The sequence below is a fragment of the Lynx canadensis genome, chromosome B1 (assembly GCF_007474595.2).
Source record: "Lynx canadensis isolate LIC74 chromosome B1, mLynCan4.pri.v2, whole genome shotgun sequence".
Lineage (NCBI taxonomy): Eukaryota > Metazoa > Chordata > Mammalia > Carnivora > Felidae > Lynx > Lynx canadensis.
The window spans coordinates 92,897,971-92,921,468 of NC_044306.2; positions in this window are offsets into that span (position 1 = coordinate 92,897,971).

Consider the following 23,498-nt stretch of genomic DNA (forward strand, 5'->3'; position numbering starts at 1 on the left):
GTTTCAAAATGTTCTTACACAGTCTCTCATCCTTTGCCTGATAGACATTTGATCTCTCATACAATTGAGTCTTTAGAAAAGAACTGAACGGAATGCAAAGTCCTTACAGGATCTCCCAGGAGACTGAGGTGTCCATAATTGTAAAAAAGAGATGTAAATTTGAAGGAAAAGACAGACAACCTGATTGGACGTGTGACATAAATGAGATGAGCCCTTTTGGAGAATCGCTGCTCTGAGACACCAGATGGCTTACCTAAGATGTGCAGTCCAGGCTAATATTTCTTATTCTCTTTCATAAGCCAATGAAGTCTGTCCTTCAGGTTTTCATTTTATTAAAACATCCAATAATCCTTGTGGCTTGGGGGCGACGTGGAACACTGGACATTGTGTGTCCAATGACTTAGCCCACTGAGGAGTAGCTAGGGCTGCAAATTTAGGTCTGTTGTCAGATGCAGTGTGCTCGGGAAACCCCAATAGGAAACATGTGTGAACTTATAGGGCTTGGATACGTGCGCTCTGAGTCAGTGGAATGCTTGGGGATGTCTAAGCCAAACGTAGACAAAGTGTCAACTGTGGTTAGGATGAAGCAAAACACTTGGAGTGGGAAATATCCGTACACTACTCTCAATTTTGCAGTGAACCTGAAAACTGCTTCAAAATAATGTCTTCAGAAAGAAAATGGAATTAACCATCACGTTTTTAATCACCACTATAACAAAAATGAGAGGCGAAACGTGGAGAAAGTGTTAACCCCCACCCCTTCCCATTTTACTCTTTCACATGAAAAGGTACCCTGGTGAAGGTCAGGTGGGTTAACATAGACGTGGGGGATCTCCAAGTGCTTAGCATACTTGCAAACGCTCTTTAATAATGAGAAAAACAATGTGATGACAAACTACTAAAGAATTACAAGGTCAAAGGTAAATGGTAGTGGGACCCAGTGAGGCAAAGGTAATCCTGAAGGCACTTTACCCTGAGAATATTTATTAAAAGTGTAAAACCTAAGCTTTGTTTACAATATCTTATTGTTTACAATATCTTTGTTTACAATATCTTACAATGTCTTTTAAAAATTAAAAAAAAAAATTTACCATTTATTTAGAGAGACAGAGAAAGACAGAGTATGAGCCGGGGAGGGGCAGAGAGACAGGAGACACAGAATCTGAAGCAGGCTGCAGGCTCTGAGCAAGTTGTCAGCACAGAGCCTGATGCGGGGCTCAAACCCACAAACTGTGTTTATGACCTGAGCTGATCGGATGCTCAACCGACTGAACCACCCAGGCGCCCCAATATTTTACAATATATTATGGATGAGCCAGTACCCATCCAAAGTAGAATGTCCAAAACTAGAATCTGTCCCTACAAAAACTGGTACACAAAGTTTCCTATACAAAGTATGAAGTAGAAATAAACTTATGAAAGCCACATCCACATCATGAAACCTATGCATAAATGTACCTTGCTGTTGAGCAAAGCAAGGCAGAAATCCTTTAGAATTTGTAAGTTCAGGCAGAGTAGTACATATTTGTAGCCCAAGTTCATATTCAGGGAGTGATCAAAAAATGTAAAGTAATAATTAAAAAAAAACTAAATTAAAAGTGCATCCAGGCAATTAATAGAATGTAAATACAAAGCCTCTCAAGGAAAGCAGAAGATAAAGGCCAGAACATGAGAATCAACAGAAAATGGAAAGACACAACCAAATTCTTTAGATGTTTTAATTATCAGACACCTTATGTAATAATTACGCTCTCAATTTCTAAAAAGATACAAACTGGGCTTGAAAAAATATATATATATATACACCTTACAAGTTGGAGGAAAAAAGTAATTAAACATCTGTTTTAAAGAAAGATAATATATAATTATATCACACAATTCTAACCCCATATACTTTTGAATGAGGAAAAAAGTTAAAACTTCTTAAATCTCATAGGCTGTTCAAATACATGATGAAGATATTAGTTATATAAGAAATTGAATCGCTAAATATGTATGTTGAAATGTCCACAGTATTTACCAAAGAAGAGAAACAGTGTGTGTGTGTGTGTGTGTGTGTGTGTGAGTGTGTGTGTGTGTGGTGTGTATGTGTGTGTGTAAAACTTCTAACTAGTAAATTGAGGGAAAAAATGCAAGGGAGTGAGCAAAAGTAACACATAATTAGGACAAATAGAGAACAAAAATAAATTTAAAACCAAAGAATAACTAATATCAAAAAAATGGCATTACTACAAATATTAAGTAGATGACATTATGAATAAATTTAAGCAAATAATTGAAAACTTATATTAATAGGATAAGTTTCTTGAAATGTAAAATGTGACCACAGAAAAAATAATAAACTTTAAAATGTATAATGAAAAAATCAGTATGTAAAAATAATTCACAAAATCAAAACCCCAGAACCAGATCGTTTCTTGATTCTTTGATGAATTTCACCAAACATTAAAGATACAAATAATTTTAACCTTACACAAACTTTTCCAGAGAATACGAAACAGAGAAAGTTCCAATTTGTATGAAAATTGCATAATCTTATATTGAATTCCACAATTGCTAGTAGGGAAAAAGAAATTTACAGTCCACTCTCAGTCACGAGATAAGACCAAAATCTGTAGACAAAATATTAGGTCACAGAATCATGTGTGAGTGTGTGTGTGTGTGTGTGTGCATGTGTAGATATTTTTATTGTGTTGAATTTGGTTCTATACTATGTATGACTGGAAAGTGGTTAAACAGAAGGAAACATACCGGAAATACCATTTGACAGAATTATTCAGAAAAATAATTTGATTCAATTCAACACATTTTGTAAATTGTTTTTTTTAAAGAACTGGAATTGACACAAAATTCTTAAGCTGATACAAGATATGTATAAGAAACCTAAGCAAATACAATGAAGAAACATTGAAAATTTTTTCTTCAAAACTGAGAATAATAGGACACTTGATGCAATAATACAAGAAAAATAAACACATATTAAGGTTTTAAATGGATGTATAAGAACATTGTTACTTGCAGGTAAGATGATCATATATATAAAGCAATTAGACTTTAATTTACATATACCAGCACTAAGGGATTAAAATATAATTAAATAATAATACTCTGATAGGGTGTGTTTTCCTGGAAAGAGACTCTAAGCCAAAGACAATACAAATAATCCGAAGAAAAAGGAGTTTGGGGATGGGGTAAGAAGATAGTGAAAAGAAGCCATTCATGGAACTAATATTTTTGGTGAAGCCCATTGTTCAGTCTGGGGGCTCTCTTCTAGGTAAAAAAGGTAGTCTTTTTTTCATTATTTTTTTATCTTTTGAGAGAGAGAGAGAGAGAGAGCGAGAGAGAAAGGGAGAGCAAGCCAGAGTGCATGGGAGTGAGGGAAGGGGCAGAGAGAGAGAGGGAGAGAGAGAATGTTAAGCGGGCTTCATGTCCAGCAGATCTCACAACTGTGAGATCATGACCCGAGTCGAAATCAAGAGACTGACACTAAACTGAATGAGCCATGCAGGCACCCCCCAAAAAGGTAGTCTTTTAACTCTCACACTAGTTAGTGATTGGTCCTAGGCTACCCTTGAGGTGGTGGTGGTAAGCATTACACACCAAGGAATTCTAGGTCTCTACAATGGCAAGGTAGCGCCATTGCTCAAGGGTAATCCTCAGAACACAACAGTTGTGAGACCTGAACATCAAAACATGCAGAAACTAAAGAAAGGTTCGGAGGTGCAAAGGGGGAACAGATAGCCCATGAAAGGACTCAGCAGTGTCCACTACAGATGTCAACCACGTGGCTACCTAAAATATTCAGGGCCTGAGAAATAGTGAAACATTTTAAGATCTCCAAGGGAAAATTATAACGAACCAAATTAATTCCATGTATTGGGAAAGAAATGGTTTAAAGATGACAATTTTCTAATTGGGCTGTAAATCAATACTAAGAAAGCGTATCAGTGGTGGAATAATAGTCATTGAAAAAATAAAATCAAATACAGGATAAAGTGATAGCCTCACATGAATGGTCTCTGTATATATGACATGATGAGCCCTGCCAAAAACAGGCAAAAATGAAAAATAATAACTGGCCCTGGCTGATGTTGCTACTCACATAGGTTTCCATACTCACTCCAGCAAAAAGAAAAAATAAAATAAAATGTGACTTTTGTATCAAATCTTAAAGCAACTCAAGATTAGACTCAAATGTGGCCAATAAAGCCCCACAAACCATAATATAAAGAAGAATATCTTCATGAAATCAAAACAGGAAATAAATTTTTAAACTAGACCTAAAACACTTCTAATGGAAGGGACTGATAATTTTTATTACTATACAATTAAGACCATTGTTCATCAGAAAGTTTCAAAATACGGCAAAAATACAGTCAGAGCAGTTATGGATCACATACATAATCTACAAAGTATTAGTAAACCAAAGAATATTTAAACAAAGACCCAATGAAAAAAATAGGCAAAATATTTGAATAAACATTTTACAATCTAAATGGAAAGGCATTTTTTGAGATGATGATTCACTTTTCATATACTGAGAGAAGGTGTATAAATTGGTCGAGTCACATTGAGAATATCTGGCATTATTTAGTAAAGTTAAAAATGTCAAAACATTCCTAGCAGTGCTACTGCTGGGACATAGGGTAGGTCTATTTTTAATTTTTTTTGAGGAACCTCCACACTGTTTTCCAGAGTGGCTTCACCAGTTTGCCTTCCCACCAACAGTGCAAGAGGGTTCCCGTTTCTCCACATCCTCGCCAGCATCTATAGTCTCCTGATTTGTTCACTTTGGCCACTCTGACTGGCGTGAGGTGATACCTGAGTGTGGTTTTGATTTGTATTTCCCTGATGAGGAGCGATGTTGAGCATCTTCTCATGTGCCTGTTGGCCATCCGGATGTCTTCTTTAGAGAAGTGTCTATTCATGTTTTCTGCCCATTTCTTCACTGGATTATTTGTTTTTCGGGTGTGGAGTTTGGTGAGCTCTTTATAGATTTTGGATACTAGCCTTTTGTCCGATATGTCATTTGCAATATCTTTTCCCATTCCGTTGGTTGCCTTTTAGTTTGTTGATTATTCCTTTATCCTTTCCCATTCCGTTGGTTGCCTTTTAGTTTTGTTGATTATTTCCTTTGCTGTGCAGAAGCTTTTTATCTTCATGAGGTCCCAATAGTTCATTTTTGCTTTTAATTCCCTTGCCTTTGGGGATGTGTCAAGTAAGAAATTGCTGCGGCTGAGGTCAGAGAGGTCTTTTCCTGCTTTCTCCTCCAGTGTTTTGATCCTGAGAAACCTAACAGAAACCCATGGGGGAGGGGAAGGAAAAAAAAAAGAGGTTAGAGTGAGAGAGAGCCAAAGCGTAAGAGGCTCCTAAGAACTGAGAACAAACTGAGGGTTGATGGGGGGTGGGAGGGAGGAGTGGGTAGGTGATGGGCATTGAAGAGAGCATCTTTTGGGATGAGCACTGGGTGTTGTATGGAAACCAATTTGACAATAAATTTCATATACTAAAAAAAATTTTTTTTTAAATGTCAACATGAGGCACCTAGGTGGCTCAGTTGGTTAAATGACTGACTCTTGAATTCTAGTCCCATGGTCATGGAATTGAGCACCTCATTGAGCTCAGTGTTTAGTGCTGAGCATGGCGACTACTTAAGATTCTCTCTCCCTCTGCCCCTCTTCCCCGCACGTGCTCTCTCTCTCTCTGTCTCTCAAAAAAAAAAAAAAAAAAAAAAAAAAAAAGCAAAAGATTTTAACTAGCAATTCTACACTGAGGTACATCCCTCAGAAAATTTTGCACATAAGGCATTCAGAAGATGTGTAAGCTGTCCCTATCAGAATATAATGGACTACTTACCATACAACAATCCATAAAAACGAGTCAAAGCTAAACACACACACACACACACAAACTGATGAATCTCACAACAGGACATAACTTTGAGAAAAAAGAAACAAGTCACAAAAGATCTGAAAAACTCTAACTAACATATATCATTTAGGGGTGCAAACATAGGTAGTAGAAGTTTTGTTTTTGTTTTTTTTTAATGCCAACATAGTAGTTGGATTACTTTTTATAGGAAGAAAAAGAGATATCATTTAGATGAGGAACACAGGGAGCTATCACAGGGAGTTGTGATTTTCAGTTCTATCATTTGCCTTATGAATATATGTGTTTTATATGTTCTCTTACATGTATACGATTAGAAATCCTTTCATGTTTTCCCATTTCCTATTCTATAGGATAAGAGACACATCCCTAGATTTGTCAAATGAGGCCCTTTATACTCTGACTTCAGGCTGTCTTTCTAATCATATCTCTCAACTTGTATCTGCACATTCATACCAAGCTCACATTTTGATTTTCACTCAACTCACTGTTAGTAAATAACATGATCCCATAACTTTCCTACTTCTGTGGCTTAGGTCTTCTACTTACCTTGGCCACCACTTCCTAGTTTGTTATTAAATGAACACAAACTTCAAGGTAATAATCAGTTAAAGACTTTTACTCTCACTTTCTCCTAAACTTTACATAAAAATTAACATTTTTTTCTTCTCTCTTTTTTCATGGTATTTTGTACACTGTTATATGCTAACATTTATTGTATTATATTTAATTATCTGTTTACACGTCCACATTCAGGCAGAAGACAAATTATTGAACTTATATTCATGTAACAGTACTCTTTATCTTCCTAATCACATTGAAGCCTGGGGTTCCTTTTTTACATCCATCAGGCTTGGGACTGTCACTTTCCTATTGAAATAGAAGCTTTTGTGTGTCCCTATATGCATTTGAAACCTCAGTGATGGCTGTTCTGAAATTGTCTGAGTGGTACATTCTGTTGTATGTGGTCACTAACATGTGTCCATGTGTGTTTGTGTGTAGTGTGGGGGGTTTGAATACAGTAAGTGTGTGTGTGTGTGTGTGTGTGTGTGTGTGTGTGCTGTGTATGTTCTTTTGAGTGTGGGTGAGGAGAGGAAATTGCATAGATAGAGATCAGTTTCCTCAACATAGAGCTTGAACAGACCTAGCCTACGCACTGGACAGTTACCAGTCTTATACCAGTCTTTTGGCTTTGCTGCCCATTGTAATTACTGTAAATATTCTGCTGTATGTAGAGCTGAAACTGAGGTTTATATTTTATTTTTCCCACTCCTGAGAAGGGGAACTAGAAGAAAATGGACCCCGACACTTGTACTCAGGCCCGTGAAAATGTTACCAGGCTAAGACTCTGTCAAAAATAAAGGTTAAGAAATAAATTATCAAAAATGAAATAACAGGTACTATTTTGTATTAATTATTATATCTCTTTTAATAGAGGAAATTGTCATATTCAGGAAAAATAATACCTAATAACAAAATTCCTATAATTGAATATATTCTTTCATTTAATCATTACATAGATATGTGCATCTATAACACTTTACATCTAACTATTTTTGGAAATGTTTGTTGAATATATTTTGTACTTACCCCTAGGAAAGTCTAATCTATTTTTAAAAATTCCATTTGTCTTATTCTAGTTCTTGTTTTAAGTTATATTTCTATATACAAAAAAAAATCAGTATTGCTATGAGTTTATAAGCTCATAGGATTTTGGAAGGCTGAGTAAAATTTACATCAAGTTACATGACATTATTTTTGCCTTATATCATATCTCCTAGGGATTCTTTCTATGGTAACTGTAGTTACCACCATTGATCAAGTAACAAATCCCATCCTCCCCAAAACATCTGCTGAAACAGATTTGTCTGTAGAAATGGTTTCCAGATCTGAATTGCACTGTTCAAACCATTGTCAGTATTCAAACTAATAGCTAGTTCCATTTCTGGGGCTATATTTAAGTATTCATTCTTGATTCAAGTTATCTTGTTCCAAATACAGAAGAAGTGAATTTTTAGATGTCCTAGCTAATTTTCAAGTCAAACCATCATGGTCTATTGCTCAATTTTTCCAGAATTGACCTCTTGTGTCTTGGTACCTTTATCCTGAACATAACTTCTCACCTATAAAAGTTGTTTTGCTATTGATCCTTCACATGTCCTTTATATCCAAGCTGACTATGAACTATCTTGAAGTAAGGGTTCCATGTCTTATTCCTAGTTATTTCCTCAGTATTTATCTTGCTGTCTGTGGAAAGTTTTCAACCAAAACTAAATGAATTCATGAGTTGATATTATGATAAAATAAGATGATTATAACCAGAAATATCCATGAAAGCTGAAGACTGTAATCTCAGTAATTTTTATAGAACTCAGTCAGCTAATTTTATCAGTACTATATATATATTATACATAAATTATATGTATATATATACATAAATTAATTTTATGTTGCACAATGACTATAGTAATGAAAGACAGGTGATAAATATTACTGTGAAAAGAGGACATGGTTTAATTTTATTTAAGGAAAGTCTAATAAGTTGTCTGAACAATCACGTAAGTATTTACATGTTAATTTTCTTGAATTATGTATTTTTATTTAATGCTGAATATATCTTTGTATGAGCACTCTATAACATACTCATAGAAAAAACTTTCTGTCCTCACTTTTTTTCATGTGACATTCATTCACAAAAATGTTGCAAATAGCTCTCGTTTTGCTGTGCTCTGAAGTCAACAATTGAATGGAAAATAGCAGGTGATTTTGGGGGGAGAGGGGTTAATTTCTGATATTTCCTTTGCTGCATAGCATTTGTATTAGTTTGCTGAGGCTGCCATAACAAAACATCACAGAGAGAGTAGACTAAATAACAGAAACTTATTTTCTCAGTTTTAGAAATTTGAAGTCCATGATGAAGGTGTCTACAGGGCTGTTTTTCTTAAGGCTTCTGTCCTTGGTGTGCAAATAGTTGCGTCCTCTGACTGCACATGGCCTTTTCTCCATGTGCACCTCAACCCTAGTGTCTCTCCCTACGGTCAGGTTGGATTAGGTCCTACCCTAAAGGCCTCATTCTAACTTAGGTTGCCTCTTAAAAGGCTTGATCCCTAAATACAGTCAATTCTAAAGTATCAGGATAAGGGTTTCCAATATATGAATTTTGTCCATATTAGTACTAAACATACACAAATTTGAAGAAACTAGGTAACGGTTATCTCTATTTAGATTTTGATCTAAGGTTCTAAATGTAAATACAAGTGTTTCTTAACTTAACAATGTGGATATAAACATATTCTTAAAATTAGTCTAAAAGTCCTTTGGCCTTAAATATATAGTGTTTGAAAAGGTTTATGAAATTACAAATGATTATTCATAAATTGAACATTGTCTTAAGTTTAAAAATTAAATATTACATTTATAATTAATTTCTGTTACCTTTTTCAGAAATTAACAAGGCAGAAAATGAGATTAATTGTTGAGAGACATCTTTTATGTCTACTTTTTAAATTATGTTAAGTTCTATTCGAAAGTGTTTTTAAAATAATACATCACATTTAAAGTAGTATAATTTTAGAATTCACTGAAATAATTTTTTACTGTCTCTTTAAAGTAGAAGAAAAAGATGAAATGATTTCTATCAACAAGAACTACATCTGACCACAATCTACTGCTAAAATTTTAGACTTTGTGATTAATATCAATTCCCACCAAATCAAGTGAATATGAAGTTTACAGAGGTCAGAAAATGACCAAAAAATATCATCTTAAAATAAATAGAAATATATTTTACTCCTGCTTCTTCATTCAAAACCATTTAACTTTCTCTTTCGCTCTCCCTCTGTCTCCTCCCTCTGTGTCTTGCTCATGTCTCCCCCTAATCCTACCTTCTTTTCAGTTACAAACTCTTAGGAAAGATAAGTAACTCACACCAAATGTGAAGACAGGAAGAATACTACAACTGAATTATGCTAAGAAGCTGAATAATAAGTTACCTGTTCTTACTGTGTTTAATGAAACATGTTCAAATTGTTTTTGAAAAAAACTTTTCTTTTTTCTTTTTCCTTCATTACTTTTTTTTCTTTTTTTTTTTTTCTCTTTCTTTCTTTCTTTTTTTTTTTTTTTTTTTTTTTTGTACTGGAAGCAGGCATTAAGTTCATGCTGGGGATAGGGAGGGATGGACAATCTTGGTATGCAATGCAAATATTCTCTTTCCTTCAAATAATGGAGGAGACGCCTGAAAATAAAAGTCTCTTTTTTTTTTTTTTGCCTTTATAGAAGGAAGTTCATTTTTTAAATTATCAATTCGTTTAAATCATTTTTACTGGATAATCAAGCTCTAGATTCTTCATTGACATATATAATACAGGCTTAAAAAGTAAAAGATTTTTCTATGTGAGGGTAAGATGATACATTAGATAATGACATAAAAATGACATAATTTTTTTTTCCATTGTTTTACAGATAACTACAGGTTTGGAATGATTAACTTCCAAAAGCTTGAGGTAATGTATGAAAGAAGGAAACCTCAATCAAAACAAGATAACACAAAAGCTAAATAGGAGGAGAAAACTTTGAGATAAAACAAAATAAAATGTTAAAATAAATTCAGATATAACAGTAATTACAATAATTGATATAAATAAATAATATTGATATAAATAACAAAATTGACATAAAATGTAGAAAAATAAATTTCTCCTTTTAAATAAGTTAAATATATAATGTAAAGGAAAATAAAAGAGCAAGGAGACTTTAAAACCCACCATCATATGGAGAGATTTCAATACATTTCTTAAAAACACAATTAGATAACAAATATTTCAGGTTATAACCATTGTAATAAAACACAAAGCAACCTAATTTACATGCATGTTTGTACACATTAGCAAGGGGTAAGAGACAGATATTTTAGTTAAATAGTGGAACGCTAAAAACAGCACGGATGTGAGGAAAAAACAAATTGAGGCAAATGCCGCCAAGGTTAGACGGTTAGCAGACGTCTGAATTTTTCTTTAAATAATAATTATTGTACCTCTGGTATCAAACATTACATTTAATTTAAAATTTAAATTCATTAAAATTATTCTTAACCCTGTTGCACATATCTCTCCTGCCAACACTATGTTGCAAATTTGCTACATTAATAAATGTTTGTTTAAAACTGAGGCCACTGGAGGTGTGTGAAAAAGTCAGTAATATCTCCATTTTCGTTTTTTACTGAACACATTAAAAAGATATATATTTCCATAATCTTTTGTAGATGGTTCATAAAACTGGGCTCTAACCAATGAAAACGCATGTAAATTAATGGTATTCACATTTTTTTTTCCCTTGGCTCTGCCCTGTGGAATATCTTACTTTTCTGTAAGAAGTAATATTCAAAGATGTAAACTGAAGTTTTCAAAGTAGTGAAAAGTAGAGGACAAAAACTTTATGTTTCTTCATTAGCTTGATATCACTCAAACTTGCTGCACATTTTCTAATCTTAAACTCTGGTGTTACTCATGATGATGCTACATGTGCTTGGCTGGTCATCATCAAATCTTTTGTTTTCAGCAATTCTCACTCTGGGGTTAGAAAGTGGGGTACTGAAGGGGTGCCTGGGTGGCTCAGTCGGTTAAGCGGCCAACTTCAGCTCAGGTTATGATCTCGCGGTCTGTGAGTTCGAGCCCCGCGTTGGGCTCTGTGCTGACAGCTGGGAGACTGGAGCCTGTTTCGGATTCTGTATCACCCTCTCTCTGACCCTCCCCAGTTCATGCTCTGTCTCTCTCTGTCTCAAAAATAAATAAACGTTAAAAAAAATATATAAAAAAAAAAGAAACTGGGGTACTGAAATACCAGGATTTCTAAAGTGAAAAGGCACTATACAGTGGCAAATAAATGTTTGACAACATAATTCTAAACAATATATACTATATTGTTAATATTTATAATATAATAATTGATTATATATAATATATATGATTATTGTATAATATATTATATAATTTATTATAATAAATTATAATAATTTATATTGTTAGATAATATATATCTAAACAATATATATATTTTTAATTTTTTAAAAATTTTTTATAACGTTTATTTATTTTTGAGACAGAGAGAGACAGAGCATGAACAGGGGAGGGGCAGAGAGAGAGGGAGACACAGAATCTGAAACAGGCTTCAGGCTCTGAGCAGTCAGCACAGAGCCCGACGGGGGGCTCGAACTCACATACCGGGAGATCGTGACCTGAGCCGAAGTCGGACGCTTAACCGACTGAGCCACCTAGGCGCCCCTAAACAATATATATTTATCTTCAACAATAAATCTTTGTGATGGGTATGTGGAAACAATGAACTCTTCACCAGCAAATAAGTAAACAATAACAACAAAAATTAGAAGCATTGCCATAATTATTCTTCTGTAGTCTAAGATTATTTTGCATTCATCTCAGTGTTCACACTGAGTCTTTTGTTGCAAAATCACCTAACTCCTTTCTACCAAATTTCTTGGTTTGAACTTACATTTGTCTCACATTCAAAGTAAAGTTCTACTATGGCCTTTTTCCCTATTTTCTTTCCTTTTTTTTTTTTTCTTCTCATAACAAAACTCCTTTCTAAGTCTTCTTTTCTTAAATTCTTCTTCATTGTCTAATGTCACCCTTCCTACTTAGAGCCTTAGTCGCCATGTACAGAGATAAAAACCAAATTAAAAGACAGAAAAAAATTACAAAATACCAAAATACAAAATATATGTAAGAATTCTTGTGGATGTGTAACACAAAGGGATGTAACATAGAAGGTAAAATACTGCAAAATCACTAATTTTAATGCTGTGACTTTCAGGGTCAGAGAGAGTGCGGTTATAAAATGTTTATGTTTTGTGGAATTTTTTTTTTCAAAATTGTTTTGGACCCATGATATTGTGTTTTCGCACGTACATAAACAGGATTCCACAGTAACTGATATTACAGCTTGATAGAAGGCATGGCATCGAGGATAAGCTTCACCAGAAGACATATGGGCACCGAGTGGCATGAAATTCCTACATTTACCGCAGTTCAAAAACTGGTCTTCAGTTTTGTCAGCATTGCGGTAATGAATTGTACAAATAAAAGTAACAAAGAAATGGAAATAAATAAATTAGATAACTGATCTATTTCTCTAACTCTGATTTTTTATATACCTACTATGTGTCAGCATAATTTGCATGCTACTTGTTGCTTACCAGAGCTACAGTTATTCTACACATATGGAAAACGAAACTGAAACCAGTTATCACTGCATTTGGATTAATCTGATAAAATGTAGGTAGTTGTGGGTAGAGCCAAGAGAAATTAAGTTATGTGAATTGATTTGCAAACTCTTATACACAATTTTATTGTTCTCATATTGCACATGGGGTTTGCTCCATTTGTGTGTTCAAGTCATTACAAGAATGTTGTTCTCATGGCAGATAGCAGACACATGAAAGGGTGAAAGGAGGGTGCCTGGGTGTCTCAGTCAGTTAAGCATTTGACTCTTGATTTTGGTTCAGGTCATAATGTCATAATTCCTGAGATCAAGCCCCATGTGGGACTGTGCTGAGAACATAGAGCCTGCTTGAGATTCTCTCTCTCCTCTCTCTGCCTTTCCCCACTCATGTCTGTTGGTCCTCTCCCTCCCTCCCTCCCTCCCTCTCTCTCTCTCTCTCTCATGAAACAAATGAATAAACATTTTTTAAAGCAGTGAAAAGGGTGAGTAAAACATACAAAGTTCCCTAAGCCTTTGTCTTGAAACTGGCACTAATGTGATAAGTGATAATTCGCTTCCATTTCTATTTTAACAATACCAAAGGCAGTCATTTGGCCACACTTACTATCCAAGGGTGAGAAAGGACTCAAGTGAGCATGTGCAATACTACTATAGGGAGTAAATAAAAATTGGTTCACAAGAACCCAATGTACCACCGGGATTATAAAGTCTTACTTTCTTCCTTTTGCCTCTTTCTACCTCCTTCTTGCTGATGAGGTATAGAGCTCAATCTGCCAAGGAATGGCAGAACCTTAGCATCCAAGTCACCAAACTTTTAGAAGGACTGCTTCTTTTTTCCAGAGCAAGTTTTAAGTGTACTCCATCCAACTGAAAGAAATATTAAATAGTGAAACCATAAATCGTCAGGGAAAATAAAAGTATGCTCACTGATACAATGGGTTTCTGTTTCTAACAAAATTTCATAAAAAGGAATTTTAAGCAATGTTTTAATTAGATGGGTTTATTCATTGGCCAAAAATATTTATAGATTGTCTATTAAGTTTTAGAATAGGTACTTGAATTATAATGGTTAAAAAAATGTAACTGATCTTTGCTTTTACTAGGAACTACAAAGAGAATTTGAACTGTAGTAAAGAGGTCATTGGAAGCAATTTCTGAACTTTAGGAAAATGATGATGTGGTTGTGTAAGATTGAGGCAATGAAGATAATAAAATAGGGACATATGAGAAGTATGGAATGGATAAAACTGTGTGTATGTGGACTGATTTCTAGGATGATCCCAAACTTCCTATCTTGAGCACATAAGGATATGATGTGAAATTTAAAGAAATTACTATAAATAAAAGAGACATTTTTTTGAAGGATAAATGTAAGCTTTCATTTCTGAAGATGTGTAGTTAGAGATGGTTGTAAGAAATTTTAGTATAGATGTACAGTAATTAGTCGAATCTATGAGCTTGGACTTGTGAAAATAATTTGGAGGTAGATGTATGCTGAAGTTAATTATCAGCATCACAATGACATTTAGTAGACAACATCAATTTAAGAGGAACGGGGAGTGAAAGAGTAGATAAGAGGTTATTGGATTTAGCCCTGTTCCACACATATTTACTTGTCAGTTATTATGAACAGGGTCTAGAAGGGTGGCTGAGAAGGAATAGACAGATAAATGTGTAACCTCATGAAGCCAAGGAAGAATACATTTCAAGAATTAGGAAGTGTCATCTTTATATGATGCAGTTGGAATGATTAAGTAAAGGAAGGACTATAATTGCAACAAGAAGGGATAAAATATAACACAGACAGCATTGGTGAGGTGGTAGAGGGTTGATTCTGACATTTTTTAAATTTTTTTTTAAATTTTTTTTGAGACAGAAAGAGACAGAGCATGAGCAGGGGAGGTGCAGAGAGAGAGGGAGACACAGAATCCAAAGCAGGCTCTAGGCTCTGAGCTGTCAGCACAGAGCCTGATGCAGGGCTGGAACTCATGGACTGTGAGATCATGAGGTGAGCCAAAGTCAGACACTTAACCGACTGAGCACCCAGGCACTTTTTTTTCTTTGATTCTGACATTTTTACTTTGTAACAACTAACCTAAGAAGTTGAAGTGCTAAGGCATTTATTTATTTATTTGCTTGTTTATTTATTTAATTTTTATTTATTTTTGAGAGAAGTTTGAAGTGCTAAGGCATTTTTATTTAATTTTTATTTTATTTAATTTTTATTTATTTTTGAGAGAGAGAGAGAGAGCGCCAGCGTGCACAAGCGGGGGAGGGGCAGAGAGCCAGGGAGACACAGAATCCGAAGCAACTCCAGGCTCTGAGCTCTCAGCACAGAGCCCAACCCCGGGCTTGAACTCACAGACGAGATCATTACCTCAGCCAAAACCAGACGTTTAACCGACTGAGCCACCACGGGGCTCCAGTTTATTTATTTTATCCAGTAAACTTTTAGGTTGAATTAATATGGAAAGTCATTCCTGAGAAATATGCCCTGATACGACTGGAGGAGTTGTAAATTGTAACTTTTATTTTCTCATCATGAAAGTCCTTGATATAAATAAAAGCTTCATTGATCAGATATAAAATTACAACATTAAATGTCAGTTTCACTAAAAAAAATACTTTTAGACAGTCAGAAGGGAATGAAATAAATCGCCGTTGCTAGGCATGCAAATCTCCAGAGTAATACATTTACTTCAATATGTATTCCATATTTCATGATTCTAACATACCCATGAAATTATTTCTGGTTTTAAATGTTTTGGGGTGGCAGAGAGCAGTAAAAAATTTAGTTGAATCTGGGAATGTATAAAATTGTATCGCTGAAATCGGTTTCATTCAAATCTAATTGTCAATTTTCTTTCTCTTTCAGGAGAAAGTAATAGGGATATTGATCAGGAGTCCCCAATGTATCACTCTCCTTCCTTTGCCCTAAACCTAAAAGACCCAAAGTTTCTGATCAAATAGAACGATGTGAATTCTTTTTAACAAAAACCAAACTAGATATCTACTACTTTGTATTTTCTAGCAGTCTTGAGAGTGGAAAAATATTACACTGAGGACATTTAACTGAGGTTTCTGGCGTAGTACCCTTCTCCTATTCCCCCCTAGAGTGCTTTATTATGGGTTCTAACTGCCAAGATCTCAGCTCCTAGACAGTGAGTATAGTAGCTCTGCTCAAAAGTTCTGTAGTTCTCAGGAATGTCTTTAATCAGTGAGTTTGATGGAAATTTAAATCAAATTTTCAGTGAGGAATAAAATGTTTGAATTCACAGCTTCATGTACGAATTGATACATTCCCCAAAGCAGTATCAAATAACACCTGTAATCTAAGAAGCAGAAGGATACATTGTGAAAGATAATTTTAATATTCAGTCTTAAAATTCGTCGTATTATTTTGATTTATTGTAAAGTTTACCCTATCAGTTCAGTAATCCCTTTGGCTAGATCAATATAGCTTTTGTGTTGGTTTATGTATTTCCAGAGTCATATATTTCTTTTTTTCTATCAATTTATTCATATAAAAGTATCATGCACATAAAGTAAAAACTCCGAACTAGACAGAAAAGCGTAAGGTAAAAAGTAGAAGTCTTTTCAATACAAAGGCCCCCTCTCAAAATACGCTACTATTTTCTGGTTAGCATAAACATATTCTTTTTAACAACCAAAAAATAACTTATTGTTTTGGGATACCATACTTTATGTAGCTACCCTTTCAGTGATGCTCTTTGAATTATTTTCTATGTTTTACTATCGCAAATAATATCGTAATCATTTTCATAGAGCTTAATATAATGTTGCAAGTGTATTATAGGAAATAATCAGTAGTGAATCTGCTTGAGTAAAATTTGTATGTGTGTCTGTGTGCTTTTAATTTTAATAAGGTAAATTATTCTCTAGGATAGTGCTATCCAAAAGAACTATCTGTGCTGATGAAAATGTTCTATGAGTCTATGTTGTCTAATAAAATAAACTCTATCCATGTGCGTTTTGAAATATGGCTCTTATGACTAAAGAACTGATTTGTAAATTTTATTTAATTTTAATTAATTTTAAATAATCACACATGGCCAATGGCTACCATATGGATAAGCACAGTTCTACATGGTTGAAGATGATATTTTATTCCACAAACTTGCAAATGTTAAGCATTAACAAACATTTTAAACTTTGCCCCTTATTATGAAGAAAAAAAAAAAACTTTCCCTTTGCTCTTTGTTTTACTTTAATTATCTTTGAGGATGAGCCTATTTGCATAGATTCTGTGGACAGTTTTATTTCTTTAATGTGATTAGCTGTCCATGTACTTTAAAAACTTTCTCTTTGGCTATTCATTTTTTTATTATTAATTTGTTAGAAGTTTCCATTTTATTAATTAGCTTCCTGTGATGTATTTGAAAAGTGTCTTAAACTAAGGTAATCATTTTCCCACATTTGTAACAATTTTTGTTAAGCAGAAATTGAAAATTGTCTTGGAAGAAATTGGTTCATCTTTTTCTTGTGGCTTTTTATATTTGTGTCTTATTTAGAAACAGTTTTCATCATTGATATTAAGAATGAGTTTAGATTTGTATTTCCTAATAATCTTATAAGTTTATTTTTACATTCAAAATTGAGCCATCAAATTTGCTTTTCAGGATTCAAATGCTAAAAACAAACAATCAAACAAACAACAAACAAATCCACTAACTTTTTCTGCTAATAATTTAAATATTTATTACATGTTAAATCCAATTCATTGTAGTCCAGTTGTAATACATTTTAAGAAGTTCAACTTATCCGTTTGATTTCTTTTTATTCTCCCAAACCATAACCTTATGGCATGTTGCAGAATCCAGTAGAGCTAATAATCCAATTTTTCCAATTAAAGAAAACATTTTTCGAACTGTAAAAAAATCAGTCTCAGACACTAACTACCCAGTGTTCGTGCAGACTCCACAAATTACAGCCAACTCCTTCACAAGAATTCCAGTTGTAAATTTTCTGTGTCCTCAAGCCACCTGAACTTCTACTTCGCAATTTACAAATTAGAGGTTTCCCTAAATCTCTTCAGATTTGATAATACACCAATATGACTCACAGAACTCACTAAAACTGCTACTTTTGTGATTACAATTTTATTATGAAGGATGAAACTCAGAAATAACCAAGAAGAGATTCGTAGGGCCAGGTCTGGGGAGGCTCTAGACGTGAAGCTTTCATGCCCTCTTTCCTTGGAGCCAAAGCACAACACCCTCCCAATATATCACTGTGTTCATCAACCAGGAAGCTCCACAGACTATGGTGTCTAGAGTTTTTTATTGGGATCTTACTACATAGGCCATATTGATTTAACCATTGCCCATGAAATTGAAGTCCACCTCTAGACTTCCTCCCTTCCCTGGAGGATGGACTGGCTCAAAGTTCCAGTTTTCTATCATGTAGTTGGTCTTTCTAGTGACTACCCCCATACTAAAGCTATCTAGGGGCCCACATGAGTCATCTCATTAGCATAAACAAGACAGTCCTATCATTCAGGAAACACTAAGAGTTTTTGAAGCTATGTCAAGAACATGAAGCAAGGACTGAACTATTTATCATATTGCATGTTCTCATTACGTTCGTATTTAATTTATATATAAATCTAAGAGAATTAGTATCTCGGTTTTATGGTGCCTTTCTCTGCAAAGCTGAATTTTTTTTAATGTTTATTTACTTATTTTAATTTTTTTAAATCTGTGTTTATTTTTGAGAGAGAGACAGAGTGTGAGCAGGGGAGGAGCAGAGAGAGAGGGAGACACAGGATGTGAAGCAGGCTCCAGGCCCCAAGCTGTCAGCACAGAGTCCAACGAGGGGCTTGAATTCACAAACCGTGAGATCATGACCTGAGGCGAAGTCGCACGCTCAACTGACTGAGCCACCCAGGTGCCCCTATGTTTATTTATTTTTGAGAGAGACAGAGTATGAGCAAGGGTAGGGGCAGTGAGAGAGAGGGAGACACAGAATCCGAAGCAGGCTCCAGGCTCGGAGCTGTCAGCACAGAGCCTGATGCGGGGCTCGAACTCACAAACCGCGAGATCATGATCTGAGTCAAAGTCTGCTGCTTAACTGACTGAGCCACCCAGGTGCCCCTGCAAAACTGAAATTTATATTTACATTTGAAAAATTATTTATATCGATAAAGCTTTAAATTTATTAAATTAATGGTATATATAATATTTAAATTTATGGTATATATAAAGGAATAAAATATTTAAAAATATAGATTTAGTAAGTAATATACAGACATGAAGATATGTCTTGCTACTTTAAAGAGTTTGTTCAATTATTATTTTTTGTTTTGAAAGTACGCAACAATGATTTTGTCTCCTACTGTTTTGTTGTTTTTTAACCTCACTTTGTTTTCTTACATAATTGCAGCCACTGATCTATTCCCCATCTGTATAGTTTTGTCTTTTTCAGCATATCACATACATGAAACTATGCAATTTTTTTTGTCTTTTATTGTTTATCAAAATGCACTTGACATTCAACCAAGGTTTTTATGTCTCAATGGTTTGTTCTTTTATTTTCTGGGTAATACTTCATAATACAGGTATATCACCATTTTTTATGCATTCCCTGACTGAAGAACATTCAGTTTGTTTCCAGGACTGGTGATTATGCATATAAGTACAGAATCATGTGCAGGTTTTTCTGTAAGCATGCTTTTATTTATCTTGGCTAAATCCCTGGGATGGGATTGCCAAGCCATATAATGTATTAGTTTTCTATTGCTGCTCCAACAAATTGCTATATATTTAGCACCTTAAAACAACAAAAATTTAATTTAAAAAAATAAAAAAATAAAGTTAAATTACTTTTACCTGAAAAAAAAAAGAAAGAAAACAAATCTAACCTAACTCTGTGTGCACTATCTGAGCAAATAGCAAAGTAAAAGAAGAAATGCATGATATGAGTCTACATTTTGTCAATAAAATACTTAAAGAGGAAAAACAAAAACAAAAACTTATTATTTTACACTTCTGGAGGTCAGCTGTTCAAAATAGGTCTCACTGGGCTGTAATCAATGTCAGCAGGGCCACATTCTTTCGAGAAGCTCTAGGGGAAAATTCCCTTTTTTGTTGCCTGCATTCCATTGGCCTGTTTCCCATTCTTCAAAATCAAGCATTGAGCATCTTCAGATTTCTCTCTCACTCTGACCCAGCCGTCTTTCTCACTCTGACTTTGTGAGACCCCTGGGATTATATTGGGCCACCTGTGTAATCCAGTATAATCTCCCTATTCTAAGGTCAACTGATTAGCAAACGATTCCATGTGCCACTTTAAGTCCATCTTTCCATGTGACTTAACATATCCACAGGTTCCAGGATAAGAAGTTGACATTTTTGGGTGGTGGGGAGAGGTGTCATTATTCTGCTAGTGACATATGCTAAGTATATTTTTAACTTCGTAAGGAACAGCCACACTTTTCTCAAGTGGCTGTACCCTTCTGTATTCCCTCAAGCAATGTGGAATAGTTCCTGTTGTTCTGCATCAGTATTGACAGATTTCTCAGTATCACTTCCATCATTAGTTTTCATTCTTCTGTTTTTACGGCACCTGAGAATGGGTCTTCCAGCTCTCTTCTAGTTATGTCAGCAGGTTGTATTCATTTTCCTTCTTACAGCTGCACTTGCTCCTCATGAATTCTTTCTGAAAAACAGTGTCTGTTTTCTTTCAGTATGCTATGGCTTTTACTACCTGTAGGAGGTAGAGAGAAACATCTAGGAGCATTTTTATGTCTTTCTTGCCGTGAATGTTTTGGAACTCTACCCAGTGCTTTGCCACAGGGAACCTTTTTCAGGGCTTTCACCAATTGCTTTTATGAGTGCCGTTTGAGGTCTAGGGAGAAAAGCCTGCGAGTGGGTATGAATTCCCTTTATACCTGCAGCCTCCAGGGATTCAATATTATCTTACTAGACCATACCTGATATTTACCATTTCACTGATAAATGTAGCTGAATTGTCCTTGCTGGTGTCTACTGGCATTTCTTTTTGTATATAAATTAGCACATAGTCTTTTAGGTGCCTGTTTTTCCTTACATTTTGGGTCCTTTGGTTGCCTAGCAATGTCAGCCTCCTGATGGGTTCAGAAAACATTGTGAATTTTCAAACTGTGTGGCTCAAGTTTTATTGTTATTGAATGGGTAAGAGCTATGCCATCACCATGTTTCTACATCCCAAATATTTTTAACTGTGCAAAGACTTACTGAAATTTTTAGTAGAATTTATTATATAGTGAATTTCCTAATGCTAAAAAAAATTTGCATTCTTCATATTAATATCACTTGGTTGTGATGATTCTTTAAATAATATCCCAGAATCTACTTGCTAATTTATTATTTTCAGTTCGTAGAAGAATTGTAAAATATATATATATTATATATGAATATAATATATATTATAATAAATATACTGTCTATAGTACATATATATACTAAATATATACTATATATATACTAAATACATATATAGTGTATACATACATATAGTGTATATATATATGTATACATATAGTGTATATATATATATACATATATATACACAATATATACACACATATATATATACACATATATACACACACATATCTATACACATATACATATAGTGTATATATATACACATATACATATAGTGTATATATATATCCACATATACATATATGTGTATATATATATCCACATATACATATATGTGTATATATATATCCACATATACATATATGTGTGTATATATATCCACATATACATATATGTGTATATATATATCCACATATACATATATGTGTATATATACATATAGTGTATATATATATATATATATATGGTACCATTTCCTGTAGGTTTTAGTGTCAGTGTTGTTGTGGATTGATAAATGTATTTGGATTTTGTTTTTAATCTCTATTTTCTTGAAAAAACTTGAAGTACACAGACATAATCTATTTCTTAGTGGTTTTTTAAAGATTAATTTCTTAAATATTTACTTATGTTCGAGAGAGAGAGAAAGAGGGTTCGAGGCAGGGGAGGGGCAGAGAGAGGGAGACAGTGGATCAGAAGCAGGGTCTGTGCTGACAGCAGAGAGCCCAATGTGGGGCTTGAACTCATGAACCACAGGTCATGACCTGACCTAATGTCAAATGCTTAACCAGCTGAGCCACGCAGGCGCCCCATATTTCTTTGTGTTTTGAAAGAATCCTGCCTTAGCCTGTTTGCGATGCTATAACAGAATACCATACTAGGTGACTTGTAACAAACAGAAATTTATTTCTCATGGTCTGGAGGCTAGAAAGAACTAGGAGGCTAGGGAATTCAAGATCAAGATTCGATGTCTGGTCAGAACCCGTTTCCCTGTGTTCTCACATGGTGGGTAGAGCAAGGGAACTGTCTACAAGAGATCTAATCTCATTCCTCTCTCATGACTTAATCACCTCCAAAGGCCCCGCAGTACCATCACATTCAAGCTAAGATTTAACAAATGAATTTTGTGGGGATACAAACATTCAACTTATGGCAATTTCCTCATGAAAGTTCTTCAAAATATTATTTTAATTGGAGGCATTAGATGGCTGTAATCTTCTTAATTGTTTTCTGTCACTTTGGGATACCTATTTCTCTGAGATTTTTTTTTAAACCAAAATGTCCTAGAAACATAATTTCTTTTTTCTTTTTTTTTTAATTTTTTTTCAACGTTTGTTTATTTTTGGGACAGAGAGAGACAGAGCATGAACGGGGGAGGAGCAGAGAGAGAGGGAGACACAGAATCGGAAACAGGCTCCAGGCTCTGAGCCATCAGCCCAGAGCCTGACGTGTGGCTCGAACTCCCGGACTGCGAGATCGTGACCTGGCTGAAGTCGGACGCTTAACCGACTGCGCCACCCAGGCGCCCCCTTTTTTTTTTTTTTATTTTTTTTTCAACGTTGTATAATTTCTTTTTTCAAAGTGTTTAAAGATGGATAGATTTTAGAAAAGTATTCATTTGCAATTTTCCTACTTTTCCCTTTTTTGTGATGGTTTTTCCACTTTTTTTTTCTTTTTTTTTTTTTTTTTAATTTTTGTTTTCAACGTTTATTTATTTTTGGGACAGAGAGAGACAGAGCATGAACGGGGGAGGGGCAGAGAGAGAGGGAGACACAGAATCGGAAACAGGCTCCAGGCTCTGAGCCATCAGCCCAGAGCCCGACGCGGGGCTCGAACTCCCGGACCGCGAGATCGTGACCTGGCTGAAGTCGGACGCTTAACCGACTGCGCCACCCAGGCGCCCCTCCACTTTTTAATTTTAAGTATCTGTATTTTTTCTACCTGTATCTTTATTATATTCTTATTCTTCCTTCCTTAAGTGCATTTTAT